This window comes from Ambystoma mexicanum, chromosome 6p (assembly GCF_040938575.1).
Source record: "Ambystoma mexicanum isolate Mex_15411 chromosome 6p, UKY_AmexF1_1, whole genome shotgun sequence".
Taxonomy (NCBI): Eukaryota; Metazoa; Chordata; class Amphibia; order Caudata; family Ambystomatidae; genus Ambystoma; species Ambystoma mexicanum.
Genome location: NC_090935.1, coordinates 1,210,871,000 through 1,210,894,168, shown reverse-complemented (window position 1 = coordinate 1,210,894,168; position 23,169 = coordinate 1,210,871,000). Strand labels below are relative to the sequence as shown.

General features: G+C 50.8%; 1 protein-coding gene across 1 annotated transcript in view; it reads left to right on the top strand.

The window, feature by feature from the left end:
* KIF27 (kinesin family member 27) overlaps positions 1-23,169 on the top strand; it is a 1,764,776-nt gene that overhangs the window by 1,209,549 nt on the left and 532,058 nt on the right. The gene's annotated exons all lie outside the window — the stretch shown is intronic.

The window sequence follows — 23,169 nt, the reverse complement described above, 5'->3', positions numbered from 1 at the left end:
AGGAATTGAGGAGGACATTGGGGATAGGTAGAGAACAGGGAAGATATATATATATTTTTGTAACGCTTTCTTCATTAATCGTTACACATCACAGTACCTCAATCTTTACACTGTTCAAATAACATATAGTGGGAGGGACATTGAAAAGTGGTTAAAGCATGTCTACGAGGGTCAAGGCAACTTCAGATAACAATAAGCAATACAAAATAGGCACATCCTCCAATCAGAGCGTTCTGAGCTGCTATGTCTTTCTCCTCTACTCACAGGTGCCCCCTCCCCCCCTCGTGGTCTGCGATCCAGTTGCCAGCTCACTTTCGGCCATCTCCGAATCCTGGGACACTAAGTAGGCAACAAAAGGGCCCCTATATTCTTTGGGGAGGACTGTCGGCCGTATACCAGCCCATACTCAATGTCCGAATCCTTGAGCTTTACCAAATGCCTAAGCCAGGTGCGGTTATCTGTAGGGGCTGCACGGTTCCACCTCATTAGGATACACCGTCTGGCCATTATCATGCACGTTGTAATTAATTTCCAGGTACTTTTTGTCAGAACAGTCAGCCAACCAAACGTGCAACACAGCATGTCATAAGGGAGGCATCTTCCCACCACCTCAGACACCACTTCCACCACCTTCCACCAGAATTCCCTTAGCATAGGTCACAGCCACATCATGTGGATGAAGTCTGCCGACTCAGTTTTGCACCTTGGTTTCTCCAGTTTCTCCCTTTGACTGTCAAATTTATGGATGCAATCAGGTGCCAGGTATGCCCTATGGAGGGTTTTGAATTGAATCAACTGCAGCCATGTATTGAATGCCCCGCTGTGTGTGCGCTCACAAAGAAGTGCCCACTCTTTGTCCGTGAAGGGGGTATCCACATCCCTTTCCCATTGCTGCCTACATCTGAGGGGTTCACAGAGGGTATCTCTCTGAAGTATCCCATACAATATAGACACTATTCGCCTCGATGTTGGGGAGCCGACCAGGGCCTGCATTATTGGGGTCGTCCCCGGGACAACATGAAACTACAGGGAACCATGTTTTAAACGCTGCCTGCATTCGGTGGTACTGTAGGACACGGTGGAGTCCCCTCCCATTTTTTCTGTAAATAGGTCAACGGATACAAATGTTCTGCATGGTGCAAATCGTCCATGCTTTCGATCCCCGCCCCCTTCGAGTCTCAGACTATTGGCTCGTCACACGTCGGGGGGATGCTCCCAATTTTCCACAGGCGAAGGCCCGGGTAAAACGGGATGTTGATTCGGAGACGCTTCAAGGCGCGGTTCTATGCATGGATCTTGCACGCTACCAGGTTAAATTTACATTTGTCCGCGGCTTTCCGTGAAACGAGGGTCCGCTGCAGTGAACAGGGGTACACCAAGTCTCTCTCTAAGCGCACATGAGGATAACGGGGTGCCCTCGGGATCCAATAGATCGCAAAGGTCAGTTGCACGGCAATGAAGTAGAGCTTAGGCGCCCCCATCCCAGCTCACATGTGGGGGCCGCAGGTGCCAAGTTAACCTGCACAGTAGGGTCCTAATCTCGACGAAGAATCTCACCCCTGGCCACTCCGGGATATTTTGGAAGAAATAAAGAGTTTTAGTACTATCATTATTTTGGAAAGCGAAATCTGGCCCAGCAGGGACAGAGGTAGCCTGCACCATCTATCTACCTTGGTCCGCAAATCCTTCAAATACACAATGTGGTTGTCAGCCAGCAGTGTCGTAGCGTTGCGGCTCACCTGCACACCCAGGTACTTAACCGATTCAAGTTCCCACTTCACCTCTCCATTATCCCCCGGTCTCGTGCCTTCATTCAGCAGGAAGAGGACAGATTTAGTCCACTTTATTTTGAGTCCGGACAATTGCCTGAACGTCGCTATGTCTTGCGAGAGCGGACCCAGGTTGGTCACTGGGTCTTTAATATACAGGATGGCATCATCCGTGTACAACGACACCAGTTCTCTTACGCTGCCCATCGCCAAGCCCTTCGCCAGATGCAATTTCCTCAGACGAGCCGCAAATGGCTCGATCGCCAAGTTAAAGGGTAACAGTGACAGCGGGCAACCCTGCCTGATCCCGCATCCCAGCAGGAAAGGTTTACACCGTCTGCCATCAAGCCCAATTTGTGCATTCGCGCCTGCGTATAACAGCCGCACTGCCGCTAGGAAATACTCGGAGGCACCCATCCGTCGCAGGACCACAAACAGATTGTCCCACTCCACGGAGTCAAATGCCTTCTCCATATCGAGGAGTGCCGCGACTGCCTGCACCGCTGGATCGATTTGGGCTAGGATAGCAAAGAGCCTGCATAGATTCAGTGAAGTCGACCTCCCGGGGATAAATCCCAACTGATCTGCGTGGACCATGCTAGAGACATGTGGGAGTAAGCGGTCCGCTAGCACCTTGGCGAAAATCTTTGTATCAAGGTTGAGCAAGGACATTGGGCACTAGGACGAGCACTCCATAGGATCCTTCTCGGGTTTTGGTATTGGCTTGATCACTGCCTCTCTCAATGTCAGGGGGAGCTGACTTCATTGTCTCCTCCCAGACCATCAGCAAGTGTCAGGTTATTTCGGGGCTGTATTCTTTATAAAATTCAGCAGTGATCCCATCCGTACCGGGGCCTTTGCAGACGGCAGGGAGCGAATAGCATGCAGGATATCATCCTGCGTAATGGATACCACTAGGGCTGCCACTGCCTCGCCCTGCAACATAGGCAGGGATGCCTCCCATACATATTGCTCTAGTTCGGGGGCTGGGGCCGATCCTCTGGATGCATACAGTCGCTCATAATATGTGCGGAAGATATCTGATAGCCTCCGTATTGACCACTACCTCGCCCCCTTCATTTCTCACAGCCGCTATACTAGCAGTTCCCCTCTCCCGCCGAATTATTGCCACGAGTTGCTGACCCGGTCTTCCCTCTTTCCTGTACCGGCATGCCATCTCCGGTCTCACCAGGTATTTAATCTCCCGATCCGCCAGATCGTTAAACCAATCAATCGCTTCCCTGATGTTGGTCTCTGAGTCTGCGTCCCGCCCTCGCCTCCATTCTACTCTCAAGGTCCTTGAGTTCCCTCTCAGTTTCCAAGAGTTGCCTCCATAGCATCTTCAGGGTCCCCAGTTCCAATGACAGACACCCGCCCCGTTGCACCAACTTAAACCCTTCCCACACATAACACATCGTCAGGACCGATCCCAGGTTCTCCTGGAAATATTGTTTGACCAGAGTCAATATTTCGCTCTTATAAACTATGGGCCTCATTACACGGTAGGCGGTAGGGGTTTACTGGTACCGGTAAGGGCACCGGTACCGGTAAACCCCTACCGCCTTACTACGAGTTCCCTTTGCGGGATCCGACTTTAACGGCTGGTTTTACCAGCCGTTAAAGTAGGGTGCCGCAAAGGGACCTCGGAGCTAATTACGGTACCGCAATTTGCGGTACCGTAATTAGCACCTTCCCCATTCCCATTATGCCCTATGGGGGCAAAAATGGGAGTAGGGAAGAGCCTTGGTGAATGGGGAATTACCGCCCCCGCTCACCTTGGAGTAAGGCAGTAATTCCGCCATCCACCAAGGCGGACGCGGTAAAATACCGGCGGCAACCATGGCGCGAATAGCGCCATGGTTACCGCCTACCGTGTAATGAGGCCCTATGTCATAGTCCTATATCATATCATAGGCTGCTTTGAACCTCCAGAACGGACGAGGGATGGTCTCACCACCTGAATCTAGGGACCAGTGAACTGGCGAGTGATCGGAAAGTGTTGTAGAGAGCAACGAGCAGTCAGTTGTCATACGGGCCAGGGGGGGACCCGCCAGCACATAATCTATGCGTGAGTATGTATTATGGACTGAGGAATGGAAAGAGTACTCCCTCCGCTGCGGCCTGAGCAACCTCCACACATCCCCCAGCTCCAGCTCGGTCATGCAATTCCTTACCATCTCAGCAGCTTTGGATCGTGGCCGATTGCACCCCTTGGATCTGTCCCAATCTGGGTCTAAGGCCAGGTTAAGGTCCCCCGCCCAGACCAGGTTGGTGTGCGCATATTTTTGACAAATGAATAGCAAGCATTCAAAATATGATGGGTCATCCCAATTGGGGCCATAGATATTAACAAATGTTAACAGCCTTGATCCCCAGTACCCTGAGACAATCACAAAGCGACCAGCTGGGTCCACCAGAGTCTCTTTAGTGCAAAACGGGAGCGATTTCTGTATCACTGTCATTACCCCAGCCAAATGCGTGGAATAAGATGTGTAGTACTTGTTCTCTCCCCAGAACTTAGCCACTCCCTCGTTACTTATCCCTACCAGGTGGGTTTCCTGTAGGAGGGCCACCTTTGTCCCATGTCTTTCACAGTATTGCAGCACCTTATGTGCTTTACGGGGATTATTAAGCCCCCTCACGTTCCAGTATATGACCTTGCAGTTAGCCATTTCTCTCGTCCTATTGAATACAAGGCTTCTTCACCCCAGCAGACTTTTGTCCCTTCCCACCGCACCAAACCATGTACTCGTGATGTGCACCAGCTCCAAATAACATTCACCCAACATTCCTCTACCCCACCAACCGAACGTGCCAAATTTACCACGATAACAACCCCTCCCACACCCACCCACACTACCCACCCCCAACTAGCAGTGGATTTACCCCTTGCACCGTGTTGCCCCAACTTGCCAAACACCTTGGGCCACTGCTCAGGGGCACCGGACACCACCACCAAGAGTCTCACCCACCCCTGGACCTCAGGGGTGGCAGGGGGGTGGAGGCATTTACTTTTCCCATTAAACCCTGCCATTGCAATGATCTGTTAAATGGGCTTGCTTATTTATCGCCCACCGTCTAAAACATATGGTGGTTGTGAGGGGCAGCTCGCAGGAGTAGCTCAGGCCCGTAATACACCAAGAAGATTCCTTCCACTCCACATTAAACAGATTCTAGACAACACCAGAGCCGAGGACCCCCCTACTGAGTTCCCTTCACTGAAGTCACTCCTTGGGCAACGACTCCAGAAAGCTGTGTACTGCACTCGGGTCTGTGAAGAAATGCATTCGGCCTCTGTGTTGCACACGCAGCTTAGATGGGTACAGCATGGCATATTGTAGTCCTTTCTCACGAAGAGTGTGTTTTGCTGCCAGGAAGGATAAACGTGCCTTCTGCACCGTCGGGGTGAAGTCCGGGTAGAACGACGCCCTGAAGTTCTTGTAAGTCAAATCTCCCAGCTCACGGGCCCTCTTGAGAATGGCGTTGCAGTCCCTGTAATTTAAGAGGCGCGCTATTATTGGGTGCAGGCTGTGGCCCGGCCAGGGGGCCACCTGTGATACTCTGTGCCCTCTCGATCAAGAACTGGGTCGACAGCAACGGTGTCTTCACCACTTCTCGGATAAACTGTTCCATGAAGACCTCCATGTTTTGCTGCGGTATGCATTCCGGGACCCCCACCACCCAGATGTTGTTTCTCCGAGAGCGCACCTCTAGGTCCTCATTCTTGTCCTTAATAGCAGAGACCTCACGCTGCAGGGCGCAAATTGCCTGCATTGCCTCACCACCAGAGTCTTCAAGGGCCCCCACCCTGTGTTCTGTCTCGGAGATTCGGCTACTCTTGTTCTCGATTCACTCCTGCATGCGGTCGACCTTGTAGTCCATGCTGTTAAGTTTCGTGTGGAGGGATGCAAAGCCATACCGCATCAACGACAGCACCATGCCCAGCTCTGAAGTCAGTGTTTCCCCTGCGGCCCCCAGAGGGCCTCCCCCATCCAGAAGGGCCAGATTTACCTGCATCATCCTGCGGCGACAGCATCTTCTCGGCCCCACCACCAAGGCTCTCTTTCTGAGTGAAAGGCATTCGAGATTGCCGCTTATTGCCCTTGGCCATGCAACCGTTCCTCCTTACCGCCGGCCCCAGTGGCTACACTATGGGGCATCACCTCAGCGCCTCACCTCACCTCACCTTCCTCCGTTGCTTATACGGTCCCGTTCGCCCGTCGAGACTCTACCGAAAGTTCTACAAGGGCCTGCCGGCACCTGCTGCAATATTCCATTGTGGGGAACCGCCTTATACCACTGATCCAGTGCAGAGGCACTGATAAGTGTGGCCGTGCCTGCGGCCACTGCAGAGTGCACTCCCCACCCCGCTGAATTTGGCAGGCTTCGAGCCCCCGCGGCCGCTCCACATGCAGCTGTTGACTTCCATAGTTGAGCCGCAGCGGGCTCCACAGCTGCCGAGTACACAACACTGGTCCCGCACCTCTCCTCAGCTTCGGTCTTTCCAGGCTGACGGGCCACCAGCAGCCCTCTCCCTCAGCACAGTGCCTCTCCTGTCACAGCGACGCCTTACAAGTCCAGGCTCAACCGTCACCTCAGCTCCCAGGTGGCACTGTTTTATCATACGCCAGCCGCTCTGCAAATGCGGCCTCCAGAGCTCTCCTCGCCGTTAGAACCTTCGCACGGCGATTCACTCCCAAATTTTGCCGACAGCTGGGCATTGGTGTCACGAGCGAGCCCCGACTGGCATAATAAGCTTCTTTCACCGGTGGGAGCGTTACTGGGCTCCCCCCTCGACGGTCCTCACAGAGCTCAGGAAAAGGCAGCCATCTCAGCTGCGAGGGGCTCTCTAGCACTCCCCCCCCCCCCCCGGGAAGATAATTACCCATATGTGCAAACAATGTTCAATAATTATATTACATATATTCCCTCCCTCCTTAACCAAAGCCTGAGCTACAGACCATTTGGGTGACATATTTTGTACTGTTCTCTTTACTTCTTTCTAGCTGATTCTCGTTTCAACTTGCTTCTCCGATATAGCAACCACTACTTCAATGTCACCAAGGAATGAAACCTAGTTCTAGCATATTTGTTCACTGGTCTCCATAAAATGAAGCACTTTACCTCACTTGCTTTAAAGTTGTAAGAGGGTTAGATCCACTTGTAGTCATAATGTCTAACTGTTTTATTTACAGAAATAATTGCACATGCTCAAAGGAAATAGTTTTGGTGCACAATATGTGCATTCATGAACATATAGCCCCACATAGTCTTCTTTTACCAAGAATGGAGTTGTGGCCACTTGCAGACATTATCATTCACAATGCAGAAGGATCTTTTAGTGTAGAAGCCTATATATGCAACTACTGGATTTGACACACACTGCCTCACCCTGTCCTGTAATCCTGACTGTAACGCGCTTACCTGTACTTCGGCAGTAGCCCCTGTACCATGAGGTGTAGCTCTGCCATAACCTAAGCACTAAGAGTAACATGTATGTAACAGCGCCCTTATGCCTAAGGTTTTGGTGCGCTTTATATATGTAAATAAAAAAATAAAAGCAGTCAAGCTCTTCTGCTGAAGTTTAACAGTATGTTAATCTACTAATGAAAAGGACCTGGGTCGCACGGTCAGGCTGCTCCTTCGTCAACATTTTCGTGGATGTGTTCATCCACGGCTACGGTCGCCTCAGTGACTACTATGGCAATGAGAATACCCTCATCATCAAAGCATTTTTCAGAGAAGCGTTGCTTGTCCACGACTAAGGCCCTTCCGTCTACATCATCCTGGTCAGTGACCCCGGCCTTGACCCATGGACGTCCTAAGTCCTCTTTCACGACCCTGTTGACAACTCCATCGACCACCTCATTGATGACCAGATCAACTACATTGATGAACAAATCAACTATGTCTGTTCCATCAACCTCATCTACATCTAAGTCAACTGTGCCATCTACCTCGTTGTTGGAAAACTCATCCTTGTCGATGGTGAAGCCTGTCCACAAGCCTTTTGATTTCATCCTTTCCAAAAGGATTTGGACTGGGCAGGGAGTGCCAGTCAGCGCTGTCTTACCTCCCCAGCCCAACTCGTACTCAGCCACTGTTCTCACTGGTGCCATATGCACCACCTGTGGTCCCCTGTCCATCCATGGCCCCACCTGACCAACTGCTATAGCATGGTTCCAATTCTGACATTGACGTACCAAAAGGAGTATTCTCTGACAATGACGAGGGTAGTGTGCCTCCTCTTGCAAACACCGGTTTCACCTAACCAAGGTCCTGCTTAACCTTCTCCAAAGTGCACAATCTACGCAGACACCTGTCCAAGTTGACACGACTTCCAGACCTCACCAGGCCCCTGCACCCTCTGGCTCATGGGACATGTCTATGGATCTCTTGTCCACACTACAGACACTGGTTTAAGAGCTTCAGCAAGGGTTCCCAGCTTAACCCGTTGCCTTCTCAATCACAGCACATGCTTTTCCTGTGAAAGAAGGTTTGGTTCCTCTGCCACCCTTCGGACTGCCCCAGGGGCCCAACTTTTGCCACCACCCACGCTGACAGATATGGACACTGACAACTATCAGACGGATGGTTCTCAATGCACCAACTCTACGGACGAGTATGAGGATCTGTTGTGTGTGACGATTCATGGGATCTCGTCACTTCTCCCCAGAGGGGGAGCCCTTCCCTGTGAGGCTAGGGAGGTGAACAAGCTATGCAACAATCCCCCTATGGGTGTCGGAATGCAGGGCCTCCTAGGGAGAGTCTTCCCTCATTGGGACAAGGACTTACGCTCCCTGATGGAAATCCCTAAACCCCTATCATTTGAGACCAGGCAATCCTCGAGGTCTTCCAAGAACCAACTTAAGAGGACTACTGTCTGCAATTGCAATACTTCCTTCTTTCCTTATGTACTACTTGACTCCACCAAGACGAGGTAGAATGAAAGGAATTTACAAGGCAATATTGACTCTTCTCCTTAAAGTACAGAGAGGAAGAAGATTGAAGGCGTTTGCAAACTACTCCTTTTTCTGCTCCAGGCAGTACTGGGACGAGGTGGGCATGAGGAGGTGTTAAGAGTACTGCAGGGACACTATGGAAAGACTGTAGTACTCGGCTGGCGGTGACCCAGCTGCAGGACATAAAAAGCAAGAAAGGACTCCTTGAAAGGGGAAGCTGGCATGAAGCCTGTCAGCCCTGCGAAGCTGAAACCTGGGAAATAGGAAGTCTGAAGAGTTCACAAGTCCTCGGTCGAGATGTCGCTGTTGAAAGGTCAGAGGAATCCTCCAAAACCAGAGGGTGGCCTGACCTGAGAAGACGCTGGAGGAAGGCAGACGGTGGCGTGACTTCAGGGTGGTGGACTGTGTGGTCTGTCAACAACGCTGGTATGAAGAGCCCGGAGACCCTGCGGAGCCTCAAGAGTGCAGGGGGGAATGAATAGAGAGTTACGGCAAGCAGCCGAAGGGAACCAGCTAACCCAACACCGCAGGAAGAACCGGCAATGTGACCCCAGCAAACAGAAGGTAATGGGAGCTACAGTAGGACCGATAGGGGCTTGGGAAAGGGTGAAGAGTGCATCAGGAGTAATCTCCCTCATCACAGTAACCGTATCAAAGTCACCAAGAGTTAGGAGGGTGTCAAGAGTAATCTTCTTCCTCCTCAAAAGAATAGAAAGAACTTCAAAGTGAAGAGAGCCTGAGGAGTCATCTCCCTCATCACAATAATCTGAAGAGAGACTTTCAGAATCAAGGAAGTTACAAGAGTGGTCTCTTTACCGAAAGTGCTGTTAAGAATAGTGGAAAAGGAGATTCAAGATGGGCCACCAAGCAGTGAGGACATGACTGATCGAGCTCCATGCCCCATCAAAAGCCTCGAACTGCAGAGCAAGCTTCAAATGTACATATATATATTTCTGATGTTTGTTAATCTGCTTAGAATCACATGCTGTGCATAGGTCCGACATCCAGTGGTCACTGCGGAGTACTGCATTTTGTTTTTCGTAGTCGAAAAGGGGACGTCGACAAGGCGTGTCTGTAACACTATCCCTATAGTGACGTGCGTTCTACCCACAATCCCTCACGCGTCGAGGTCCCTCAGATTGTTTTTTTCCGCCCAGCTTATGGTCGCCTTACGCGGAGCACCTAGAGAGACATTGCTAAACACTTACTACGGGCCTCGGTCCTTTATATATACACTTATTGTTAAAGATCCCTCCCCTCGACGTTAGCTGTGAAGCTGTTTCTCCGCCGAGCAAGTTTTCGACGGAGGGGAAGAGACGGAGGAGATCCTTCGGCGCTGCCGAACACGTGGCCAGGCTTCGCCGGCCAACATACAGTAGGGAGAGTGGGGGTTCGAACTTTTATCTTCTCGTCGAGAATGTCTTTCTTTCTCCCCTATCTTTCCCTTGGGGTTGTTATCACCAGTTTTTATTGCCTCAGCTATGGAGAGGACACCTTTTAAGTTTTGCCCACGCTGTAGGGGCAAATACACTTGGAAGGACAAACACAAGCTCTGTAATCGTTGCTTGCCCCTCGATCATAAAGAGGACAGCTGCGCGGCCTGTAAGCTCTTGAAACCAAGAACTCTTAAAGAATGGAAGGTTAAGAGGTGGGCGGACTACGCTATGTCGAAGTCAGTTTCCTCACCCGCCGCCGCTGTTACAGAAAGTGACGAGGAGGGTGATAACTCGACGTCCGTTACGGAAGTCATTAACTCCCAGAAGGAGCGCTCGCGCTCCTCGACGTCCGTCCCCGGCCCCGACGGGCTCGGCTCACGCCCTGCTTATGGGGATGAACACCCCGGCGACAAGGACGCACACAGACCCCATAGGCCTAAGCACACAACCCACGGCTCTTCTTCGTCGAGGACGAAGGATCCATCAGCGCCGAAGGGGACGCAGGGCACTCCGGCGTCTACCTCAGACCGTAAGGGTCTCAAGCCCCACCCGCAAACGCAGCCGCGACCAGCGATTGGGCTTTCATCTAACACGGGCGCTACCTCAAAAACATCCGACGTAACGCTCCATAGAGCGGCCGTCGAGAAACAACGCGTAATGCAGGAAACGTCGACTCCAGAACCCTCTACTGACGAACTCGTTGTCGAGAGCCTGGCGAGAATTGTTTCCGAGGACAAACTTAAGCGGACGACGAAACAGACGTCGAATACCGCACCAAAAGATATAGAAACGCCGAAAAAACACAAAAGTAGCCAGGAACTGCCCCCTTCATCTAAGGGCACTTCTGAACTACCTGAGGGCTTTTCTGAGGGCGACGGAAACCTTTCGTCGACGTTGTGGGAGCGTTCGAAGCGTTTTGAAGGTGAAAACACTGATTTCCCCCCTCTAGACTATTCAGGGGTTCCCCATGAAACCCTTGAAAGACTCCATTCTTGTATGGAAAAAATGGAAAGGTTTTTGGGTAGCCAAAACCCACCCACACCCAAAAGACCAAGAGAATGGACCCAGGACAGGGTCGGACTGCAACAAGAAATAGGCCCGGACACCCAAAAAAAAGTGGCCCTCCCTCGCCTCAAAAAAGTGGCCCAGCCTTCAAGGTCACCTCAAAAAGTGGCCCACCCCTTGCATCAAGAAAAGTGGCCCTCAAACCATCATCAATGCAAGCAGACGTCCAAGGCCAAATGATAATATGTTATTGTATAGCACCTACTCTTAAGCTCTTTTTTATAGAACAAATATGCATACAATATCACCCAACCTGTGTTGGTACTCATTTATCAATCTCAGAGGATGAAAGTCTGAGATGGCCTTGCAGGGATTCGAACCTGCAACCTGCAGATCACACACACATCGCAGTAGCAAGCGCTCAACCCACTGAGCTATCAAATCAGCAATAGTAAACTGAGCAATTGTTATGTAGTGGATACCATTAAACTGGTAACTGAGATTTAACAGCAGACTAGTTAAGTTCATCTGCAAGTCTGTGCAAATTTGGCCGCATTTCAAGACTGCGTGCATCTACTTTTCGGGCTTCAGATTAGAGGTTGGCAAAATAGGGAAAGCAGCACACTCACAGGACATTCCATACTCTGAGCACTCGTTACCTCATACATGCAAACAAACATCCTGAACAGCATGCTATGCAGATAGGAAAGATAGACACATTACAACAAGGCATTCATTGCGGCACAATGAAGACTAGTCAATGGCCACTTGATGTGCATGGTCAAATATTTCTACACTGAGCACAAGCTTTTAGGCACAAGGATTTCCACATTTCCAAGAGGCAGGCAGCATTTAAAGAAGGTGCATCCGTTGCACCTTTTTTTTTTATTCAAAGAATGGAGCTTTGGTTATCAGGGTGTGGAGCTAAGAGATACAAAGTGAGACAGGTGGGGGGGACATTAATGATAATGATGTGTTATTTATATAGCGCCTTAATCCAAAGCGCTTTACATACTCACATACAATATCACCCAACCAAAACTGGTACTCATTTATCGACCTCGGAAGGATGAAAGGCTGTGTTGGCCTTGCCGGATTCAAACCTGCGACCTGCAGATCACGCTCAGATTGCAGCAGTGAGCGCTCAACCCGCTGAGCTATTTTACCGCCCATAACAGCATTTACGGCCGGTGACTCTTACCTCCTCAGCTCAGCCAGGGGTGTCTCTCCATCTCAGCTGACGCTGTGGGGTGGTGACTGTATGGGCAGGGAGGATCGGGGGGGGTCGCCCGTGCCCGAGTGCCTGTGTGCCCTCCTGGGCTGGCCTCTGCTGCACTGCTGGAGACGAGTCGAGGGACTCTTGCTGTGGTGTGGAGACAGGGGCCTCGACCTCGCCCATGGCACTGGTAAGGTCCTCATTTGTGCGCAGCTTCCTGCAGGCTACAGCTCCAATCCTGACCTGGGCTGGGAGTGAGGGGTGGTGGCGGCACAGAGTCTCGCCGCATTTTCATTGGCCATGGCCAATATTAGTTGCTTTCAAATTTGCAAAGTAGCGTGCAACGAAATGTGTTGCTTGCTTCCTGCAAAGTTGAAAGCAATTTATCGTGCCTCTGGCCAAGCCCAGCCCTGCAGGCGGCCTCCAGGCTCCTCCATCAGACTGCCTGCTGCTGCCCCAGGTCCTTCAAGGACGAGCAGTTGCAGGAATCTGTTACTTTTTTACAAAACACTGGTAGCGGGCCGGGCTGGGGCCAGCCCGACCCACTACCAGTGTTTTGTAAAAAAGTAACACTTCCTTCACAATCACTTAGCAGCAGCGCCATGGTGTCAGTCTCGCGCCGACTTGCTGCCCGCAGGCCCTGATCATGCAGAGCAGATCAGCACCGCAGGCAGCCCTGAGCCAGCGCGAGACCGGCCCAGGCATGGGCTTGAAACCGGCCCCTCGCCAGCCTCTAAGGATTTCGTATCGGCCACGGGCCGATCGGCCGACGGGCCAATCGGCCGACGGGCCAATCCGACACTGACCCAGGATGACCCTAGGGTCAAGATTCCTAGGCTGTTTCCCCCTTCTACAGACGCATATGACCTCACTGAAGAGGAGCAATACCTCCAGGAAGATGAGGAGTGTTTGGGTGGAGAGGAAGAACATGAGGAAGAGAGGTTTGAAGAAGACCCTTACACTAGTGCACGAGCTTCTGAAGAGGATACAGCTACTTCACAGCCCTGGCACTCCCCATCAGTGCAGCCTTGGCAATCCCCATCAGTGCACTCAGACCCTGATGTCTTTCAGCCTTCTCCTCCCAAGGACTCACCTATTGGAAACACCTTCCCCATAGATGACCAACCTTCACTTAATGCACTGTTGCGCAAGGCAGCAGCGCATTTTGAAATAGACACAGGGGAGACTCTTCCGGACATAGACTTTGTAGAAAGAGTTATTAAAGAAAAAGCCCCAGTCAGTCCATTCCGCTCCTGGCTTCTATAAGGAGAAGAATAACTCCTTCCCTTTCCAATCCGGCCTTAGTCAGAGGGGTCAACCCTCGGATAGAAAAGCTCTTCAGCCCTTTGTCCTCTGACCCTTTGTACATCAGGGGACATTCTATTCCGGACTCCCTTGTAGTGACTAATACAAGAAAAAGAGCGGGGGTACCACTATCTACTAGTGAGGCACCACCTGACAAAGAGGGCAAGAAGCTCTATGCACTTGGGAAGAGAATCACGACCTCCGCCGCCTTCTCAACCAGGATTGCAAATAACAATTCCCTACTAGCTAGCTACGCAGATGCACAGTGGAGCAAGCTGCGCAGCAAAGCAGAGGACGCACCAGAACCCCTGCGTTCACGCCTGCTAGCTATAATATCAGAGGGAACTCTTGTAAACCAGGGCATCGTAAAGAACTCCTTAGATGCCGCAGAGACAGCTGGCCGTTCCCTGGTTCAGGGAATACTTCTCAAACGCCATGTCTGGTTGCGCAATTCGGGTTTTAAGCCGGAAACACAGGCTTCCCTGATAAATAAACCCATAGAACAAACACATCTGTTTGGGAAAGCAGTTGATGAGGCACTAGAACATGCGAAGAAGGAGTTTGATACCATCAAGACTCTTGACCAAATTTCTAGGCCACTTAACAGACGCAGCTATCGCAATAGACGCTCCTTTCGTGGCCAACGCCAGCAACAAAGCCAACAGCAATTTTACTCTGCTACCAACTGGCCCTCAAACCAAAGCACCCAGTTCAGTCAAAGAGGCCAACGTCGTGGCAAAGGAAGAGGGCGCGGCTCCAGTCCCAAAGGCCCCAAGCCCAATACCAACAAATGACCCGAAGATTCGGGTCCCCTCCCATGCATCACCGGTCGGGGGCCGGCTAACATCGTTCCTTTCAGCATGGGAGGGAATAACGTCAGACCGCTGGGTATTATCCACCATAGCCCACGGAGACTGCATCGAATTCAACGGTTCCCCGAAATACAGACCCCCACGGAACCGACGCATGACACCGGAACACCTCACTATTCTTCTTCAAGAAGTAGAAGAGCTACTGAAAAAAGAAGCTATAGAGGCTGTCCCCCTATCTCAGGTAACAGAAGGTATTTATTCAGTGTACTTCCTTGTACCCAAAAAGGATTTAACCATGCGCCCTGTATTAGATCTGCGTCCAGCGAACAAGTTTGTCAAACCCCAAAGGTTTCGTATGGTGACCTTGCAGGAAGTAATCCCACTGTTATCACAGGGGGATTACATGACAACACTAGACATGAAAGATGCATACTTTCATATTTTAATGTTGCCAGCGCACAGAAAATTCCTCAGGTTCAAGATAGAGAACAAAAACTACCAGTTCAGAGTACTACCCTTCGGGATAGCATCTGCACCAAGGGTATTTACGAAAGTACTGGCAGTGGCAGCGGCCCACCTGCGCATGTTATCCATCCCGGTATACCCTTACCTCGACGACTGGCTAATAACGGGGGATTCTTACGAAACATGCTTCTCCAATACCCAAAAGACCGTAGACCTTTTGTCCCAACTGGGCTTCTCCATCAACGAAAAGAAGTCCAGCTTAGACCCCAGCCAAATCAAACAATTCCTAGGGGCTCTAATTCGAACAAGGGACGGCCTCGTCTTCCCCTCCAACGAGATGCTGTTTCAGATCCCCTGTTATGTGGCAGGTTGAGAGGTGACGGTACGCAAAGCAATGCGCTTGCTAGGGATGGATTTATTTGGTACCTCACGCGCGCTTGCGCATGCGCCCAATGCAAGAGTGGCTTTACAGCCAGTGGTGTCAGGCCAGCGGACAATGGGACGATCTAGTGGTGGTCTCGCAGGCCTTGGTTCTCTCGCTACGGTGGTGGACAAAGGAAAACCTGTTATTAGGGAAGACTTTTGCCACACCCGCAGTGGAAGCCACTCTAACCACAGACGCATCCCTTACAGGATGGGGGGCTCACCTATCCCATCAGACTGCTCACGGAGTGTGGACTCCGAGTTTAGCATCCAAGCATATAAACCTGCTGGAACTACTAGCGGTGTTCAAAGCACTGAAAGCCTTTCAGGAACACTTACAAGGAAAGACAGTGATGGTCCTCACAGACAGCACCACAGCCATGTACTACCTCAACAAGCAAGGGGGCACTCACTCTCCAGGACTGTCCAAGCTGTCCCAGAATATATGGAAGTGGGCTCTCAAACACATGTTCCTACTATCACAACATGTACCAGGGGAACTCAATCTGCTAGCAGACAAACTCAGCAGAGACTTCCCCCTGCCCAAAGAGTACGAATGGCAATTGCACGAAGACATCGTCTTAGACGTCTTCACGCAATGGGGTTTCCCGGAAATAGACCTGTTCGCAACCCTGGAGAACTCACAATGCCAAAGTTACGCCTCCAGGTACCCCCAAAACCAGTCCAAGGGGAACGGTCTGTTGATGCAATGGTCAGGGAAATTTGTTTACGCCTTTCCCCCGACTCCCCTCCTCAACAAAGTGGTGCACAAGATGCACCAAGAGCAGGTTACCATGATTCTAGTGGCCCCAATGTGGGCCCGGCAGCCATGGTTCCCTCACTTGATGGAGATGTCCCTATCTCCCCCAATGAAACTTCCCTGCCCGTACAACATGCTGTCACAAGACAAGGGCAGGACACTGCATCCATGCCCTCAGACCATGAACTTAGCAGCCTGGCTCCTGAGATCATAGAATTTGGACATTTACATCTCCCTCAAAGATGTATGGACATCCTCAGGGAAGCCAGAAAACCTAATACTCGCCACTGCTATTCTAGCAAGTGGAAAAGATTTGTCATCTGGTGTAGAAGTAAGAACATCAACCCGGTTGACTGCTCTGCCACTAACATTATTCTGTACTTGACCCATTTACTGGATTCAGGCCTAGTGTTTAATTCCATTAAAGTCCACCTAGCGGCACTTTCTGCATACACCACTTCCCAACTTAAAGTGTCGTGGTGGAAGATACCAGTTATCAAGGCCTTCATGGAAGGAGTAAAGAGAATACACCCCCCGATAGCTAACCCAGCTCCCGGATGGGACTTAAACGTGGTACTTTCCAGACCTCCTGGGCACTCCTTTCGAACCCATGCACAAGGCAACTCTTAAAAACCTCACTCTTAAGACTGCTTTCCTAATAGCTATCACCTCCATTAGGAGAGTAAGTGAACTACAGGCTCTTTCTGTACTAGACCCCTTCGTAACAGTTCACAAGGATAAGGTGGTTCTTCGCACACACCCAAGGTTTGCACCAAAATTCATCTCGAAATTTCATGTAAACCAATCTATAGAACTACCAACGTTCTTTCAAAACCCTTCCAGCTTGGGAGAAAAAAGTCTGCATACACTAGATGTACGCAGAGCTGTCATGTTCTACATGGAAAGAACCAGAACACTGAGAAAGACTAATCAGTTCTTTGTCTCGGTGGCAGCAGGAAGAGAAAGAGATGCAGTCTCTAAGTCCACTATATCTAGATGGATTGTACAATGCATCACTCTCTGTTACACTCTTGCTAAGAGAGAACTACCCTTCAAGCCAAGAGCACATTCCACTCGAGGCACTGGGGCTTCCATAGCATTCATTGCAAATGTTCCCCTTGAGTCCATCTGCAAAGCGGCTACCTGGAGTTCTGTGCACACCTTTACAAAACACTACGGTCTAGATGCACACTCTAGATCTGACTCCCAGGTGGGACAGGCAGTATTAAGACATCTTTTCTCTACTGTTCCTTCTCATAACCCACCGCCAACTCCGGGTACTGCTCGCTAGTCTATGCACAGCATGTGATTCTAAGCAGATTAACAAACATCAGAAGACAATGCATTACTTACCATAAAAGCATTTCTGATGGTTGTATCTGCTTAGATTCACATGCGCCCACCCTTCCTCCCCGCTCGGATGGAAGGAACATAGACATCCTTTCATATATTTCACTCTTTTCTGTACTCACTCACGTATAGAAGGCTCCCTCAGAGCAGAAAAATACAAACAGAGGGACCTCGACGCGTGAGGGATTGTGGGTACAACGCACGTCACTATAGGGATAGTGTTACAGACACGCCTTGTCGACGTCCCCTTTTCGACTACGAAAAACAAAATGCAGTACTCCGCAGTGACCACTGGATGTCGGACCTATGTACAGCATGTGAATCTAAGCAGATACAACCATCAGAAATGCTTTTACGGTAAGTAATGCATTGTCATATTTCTGAGGCTTGTGGAATCTGCTTAGATCACATGCTGTGCATAGGCCGACATCTAGTGGAAGCTGCGGAGTATTCCAGTTTGTTTTTCGAAACTCGAATACTATCCCTAGTGTGACATCCACTGTACCCAGGATCCCTCACGCGTCTAGGACCCTCAGATTGTTTTTTTCCGCCATACTGGTCGGAAGCATCCCGTGGAGTTCCCTGGCTTTAGCCGTAATTTTGCAAAATAACATAATATTTCCCCGTTTCTTCCATCCCCACGTCGAGTCACCGAAGTTCGAAGCTCGACGTCGGCCCGGAGATGAAAACAACCGTCGAGAGCTGCACGACGGACTTTGTCCTCGGAAGGCCTCTGGCCTCGGCCCTGCAAGTAGGGAGAGTGGGGGGTGGTACATACTCTACACTATATTTATATCTTCCTACACACACTAGCCCGCTGCCACAGGGTGCATATGGAGGGTACCCCTTTCCAATTTTGCCCCAAGTGCAACCGCAAGTACCCTTGGGTTGACAGACACGCCACCTGTAACCTCTGCTTGCCGAGGGACCACCCCGAGGCAAACTACAGAGCGTGTAGCCGGTTCAAGGCTAAGACTCTAAAGGACCGTTCGACCAAACATTGGGCCCACCACGCCAGGCAACGAGAGGCCATGGAAGCGGAGGGCGCCTTCAGTAATGGCAGCGACGCCGTACTATCGGACGGCGAGGGCAACGTGGCGTCGAAAGACAGCCAAGCGCAAGTCCCCGACCTCGGAATGTTGTCCGGCAGGGCAGCTATGGGGAACACACCCGGCGACACGAGCGCTACCCACACCACTTCTACTAAACACTCGAAGTCCAACCGAGACTCGACGTGCGTGTCGAGTTCTCGGAAAGAGGCACACAGGGAACGGTCCATCGAATCGGTGTCCTCTGGGCGTTCTCGGTCAAGATCGCCGCATGACACCAGGCAACCTTCCACTGTTGCCAAGAGTGCCTCGCTCAGTAAAGTAATGGAGGTGCGATCGTCGGAGGACGAAGCCGACTAGCATCCCCAGGCCGTACTCCAGGAGTCGGCGTCAGCAGACCGCACGGCGGCTGCTCCCGTGTCCTGACGTCCTCTCTCTAAGGAAAGGGACACTACCCCCGAATCTCGACGCCAGACGTCGAAAAGCTCTGAAAGGGTGAAAAGACCTGGGAAGCACTCTTCCACTGAAGGGGAGGGAGAAAAACAGCAGAAGAAACACTCTGTCTTCATCTGCACCACAGAAACATAAGGACAGTTCACAGTATTCTGTTAAACTAACCAAGACCCCTGCACAAGCCCATAGGTCCAGTCAGGATATAGCAGGGAGACCCTCCCAGGAAAGGGTAATCCCCAGCTCTAAAGAATGGTCCAGTGATGATATAGACAGAGTTATGTCTAGAATGTCATTCCTAGCAGACTTCTATGCCAAGAATCCAGATCACTTCCTCTCCTATACCCCTGACGGGGCTACTCCCTCAGGGTCTAGGGACCCGCAACCCCCTGGTAAGAAACCTCGAGTTGAGGCACCAACCCAAAGTCGGTCTTCTGACCCTTTCTACGTACAGCCATACTCTCAGTATAATGAGGATCCACTACAGGATGAGGATCCAGAATTGGTAACGTTGGATGACCAAACTGGGGTGGACTAAAATGGGGATGACGAGGACCAAGAGGAGGACGAAGATGACTCAGAAGTCTACAGAGTAGACTCCCCAGTAGGCAAGGAACCTCCGGTTACCGACTCTCCAGTTGACAACCAACCTCTCCTAAATGAGGTTTTGTCCAGAGCGGCAGGACACTTCCGCATAGATACTCAGGGCGCACAGGAGGAGAGGGACTTTGCCGAGGAACTAGTGGGAGAAAAGAGACCCATTGCCCAGGCCATCCCTATTCTCAAATCTATCCAAAGGAGAATTGATACTTCCCTTCTCAGTCCGAACCTCACCAGGGAGGTAAACCCCAGGATCGAAAAGTTGTTCAGGGCAGCCCAGTCAGACCCGCTGTAAATAAGGGGGCAACTGAAACCGGATTCCCTGGTAGTGACTAATACCCGAAAGAGGGCAGGAACGCCCCTATCATCGTCTGAGGCTCCCCCCGACAAGGAGAGCAAAAAGATCTACGGGTTGGGAAGGAAGGTAGCATCCACTTCCGCCTACCAGGCAAGGAATGCCAACTCCACCACTCTGCTGGCTAGTTACAACTACCACCAGTGGGAGCAAGTTGCTGCACTCATCGACTCCACATCGGAACCTTTAAAAAGCCAGTTGGCACAGGTTGCGTCGGAGGGGAGAGCCGTGTCTGGTTGCATCCTTAAGGCAACCTTTGATGCCGCGGATAACGCCGGCAGGCTGATAGCAGAGAGCACTGTTATTAAGAGGCATGCTTGGTTAAGGCAGTCAGGGTTTAAACCCGAGACACAAGCTTCTTTAATAGACAAGCCGGTGGAGCCTGATCTACTGTTTGGCAAGGCGGTAGAGGACGGTTTAAAAAATGCAAAAGATGAGTATGAGACTCTTAAATCCCTGGGACAGTTGACCAACAAGCCCCCTAATCAAAGAGAGAATGGCAATTTTCGTCGCCTACGCAGCCAAAATTCACAAAGAGGCTCCAACTATTCTCAGGGGCAGGGTACACCATGGGGTAACAACCAGCAGTCTACCCAGAGTTACAACAGGGGAAACTAGAGGGGTTGTGGTAAGGGTAGAGGCAGCCCCAGCAGTGGCGGCACGCCTCCCGCAAAACAGTGACGCCGAGATCAGGGTCCCTTCCCACGCATCTCCAGTAGGGGGACGCATTACCAACTTCACCCAAGCTTGGGAAGGGATCACATCAGACAGATGGGTGCTGTCCACAGTATCCGCAGGATACTGCATAGAACTGCTCGAGCGTCCCCGAAACCACCCTCCACGACAAAAGGTACATTCCTTAGACCACCAGAAGATCCTCCTCGAGGAGATCATCAATCTTCTAGAAAAGGACGCAATAGAACTCGTCCCGGGACACCAGGTAAACAAGGGTATTTATTCAACTTCCTTGTGCCAAAAAAAGATTTGACAATGCGCCCAGTATTGGACTTACGCCCTGCAAACAAGTATGTCAAGCCCCAAAAATTTCGCATGACTACTCTCCAAGAGGTAATCCCCCTCCTAAAAAAGGGGGATTACATGGCAACATTGAACATGAAAGATGCCTATTTTCATATTTCCATGTTCCCAGCGCACAGAAGGTTCTTACGCTTCAAGGTGGACAGTCAGCACTACCAGTTCAGGGTGCTGCCCTTCGGTATAGCCTCGGCTCCAAGGGTATTCACCAAGGTACTGGTGGTGGCGGCGGCACACCTACGCAGGGAGGCAATCCCAGTGTACCCTTATCTGGACGACTGGCTCATCACGGGGGAGACCCCAGTAATTTGCAGATCATACATTCAGAGAACTATTGACCTCCTCTTCGAATTGGGTTTCTCCATAAACGAGAAAAAATCAAGTCTGGTGCCAAGCACCTCCAAACAGTTCCTAGGAGCTGTCCTAAACACGCAATAGGGGTTGGCCTTTCCATCAGAGGAAAGAATTCGGAATCTACTGCTGCAAATTCCTCTATATCAAGTAAGTCGCCAGATAACGGTGCGCAAAGCGATGCGTTTGCTAGGCATGATGGCATCATGTATTTACCTGGTCCCCCACACGTGCCTGCGCATACGTCCCATGCAAGAATGGTTGGCGAAACAGTGGTCTCAGGCAAGTGGTCAGTGGGACGATCTAGTGGTCGTTTCACCAACACTTGTACAAAGTCTTCACTGGTGGACAAGAGAGAACCTGTCAAACGGGAAACCCTTTTACGATCCCGAGGTACAGGCTGTAGTCACAACAGACGCATTCCTGTCAGGGTGGGGAGCACACCTTCTTCACTTCACCACACAGCTCAGGGTCTCTGGTCTCACACAGTGGCCAAGAATCATATCAATCTGCTAGAGCTTCTGGCAGTATTCAGAGCGCTTCGAGCGTTCGAGCCCCACCTGTTGAACCTGTCAGTGCAGATCTTGACAGACAGCACAACAGCAATGTTTTACCTAAACAAGCAGGGAGGGACTCGTTCGCCAAATCTGTCCAAGCTTGCCCAGAAAATGTGGATATGGGCACTCAGAAGGAACATCTACCTGTCATCTCAACATGTTCTAGTGGATCTCAATTCACTAGCGGACGCTTTGAGCAGAGATCCCCTCCCAGGAGAACATGAATGGTGTCTACACAGAGAAGTCGTAGAAGATATCTTCTCACAGTGGGGTTTCCCCACTACAGACCTATTCACCACAAGCGAAAACAGACAATGCCCAGGATTCGCATCCAGGTCCCCGCAGCCAGATTCCTTCCAAGGGGAACGCCCTGTGGATGAACTGGTCTGGTATGTTTGCATACGCTTTTCCACCAACCCCTCATCAGGAAGGTGGTCAACAAGATGCACAGGGAATCGATGACGCTCATCCTAGTTGCTCCCATGTGGGCGAGGCAACCGTGGTTCCCACACTTACGCAGACAAGCGGTGTGCGAACCCATCAAACTCCCGTGCTGGTACAACTTACGGTCAAACAGTGCACCCTCAACCCAACTCAATAAACCTGGCAGCATGGCTCCTAAGGTCATAGAGTTTGGACATCTTAATTTACCTCAGAGATGTATGGACATCCTAAAAGAGTCTAGGAAGCCAAACACGAGGCACTGCTACTTTGACAAATGGAAACGATTCGTTATCTGGTGCCAGAATAAACAAATCCACTCTGTTGATTGCACTCCTTCCACTATTGTCACATACATGCACCACCTGCTGGATGCAGGGTTGGTATTTAACTCACTGAAAGTACACCTGGCGGCTCTGTCAGCATACACCAGCTCCCATAACAAGGTGTTGTGGTGGAAAGTACCAGTGGTTAAAACCTTCATGGAAGGGGTAAAGAGACTCCACCCTCCAATTTCAAACCCACCACCAGGATGGGACCTTAATGTGGTGCTTGCTAAACTCATGGGCCCCCCTTTTGAGCCCATGCATAAAAGCAGTCTCAAACACCTGACATATAAAACTGCCTTCTTAGTAGCCATTACATCGATAAGAAGGGTCAGTGAAATTCAGGCTCTGTCAGTGCAGGATCCCTTCTTTACTGTCCATAAAGATAAACTGGTTTTACGAACACACCCTAGGTTTTCACCTAAGTTTATTTCTAAATTCCACGTCAACCAGTCCATTGAGCTTCCAGCTTTCTTCCAAGAATCCCAAAGCTCTGCCGAGG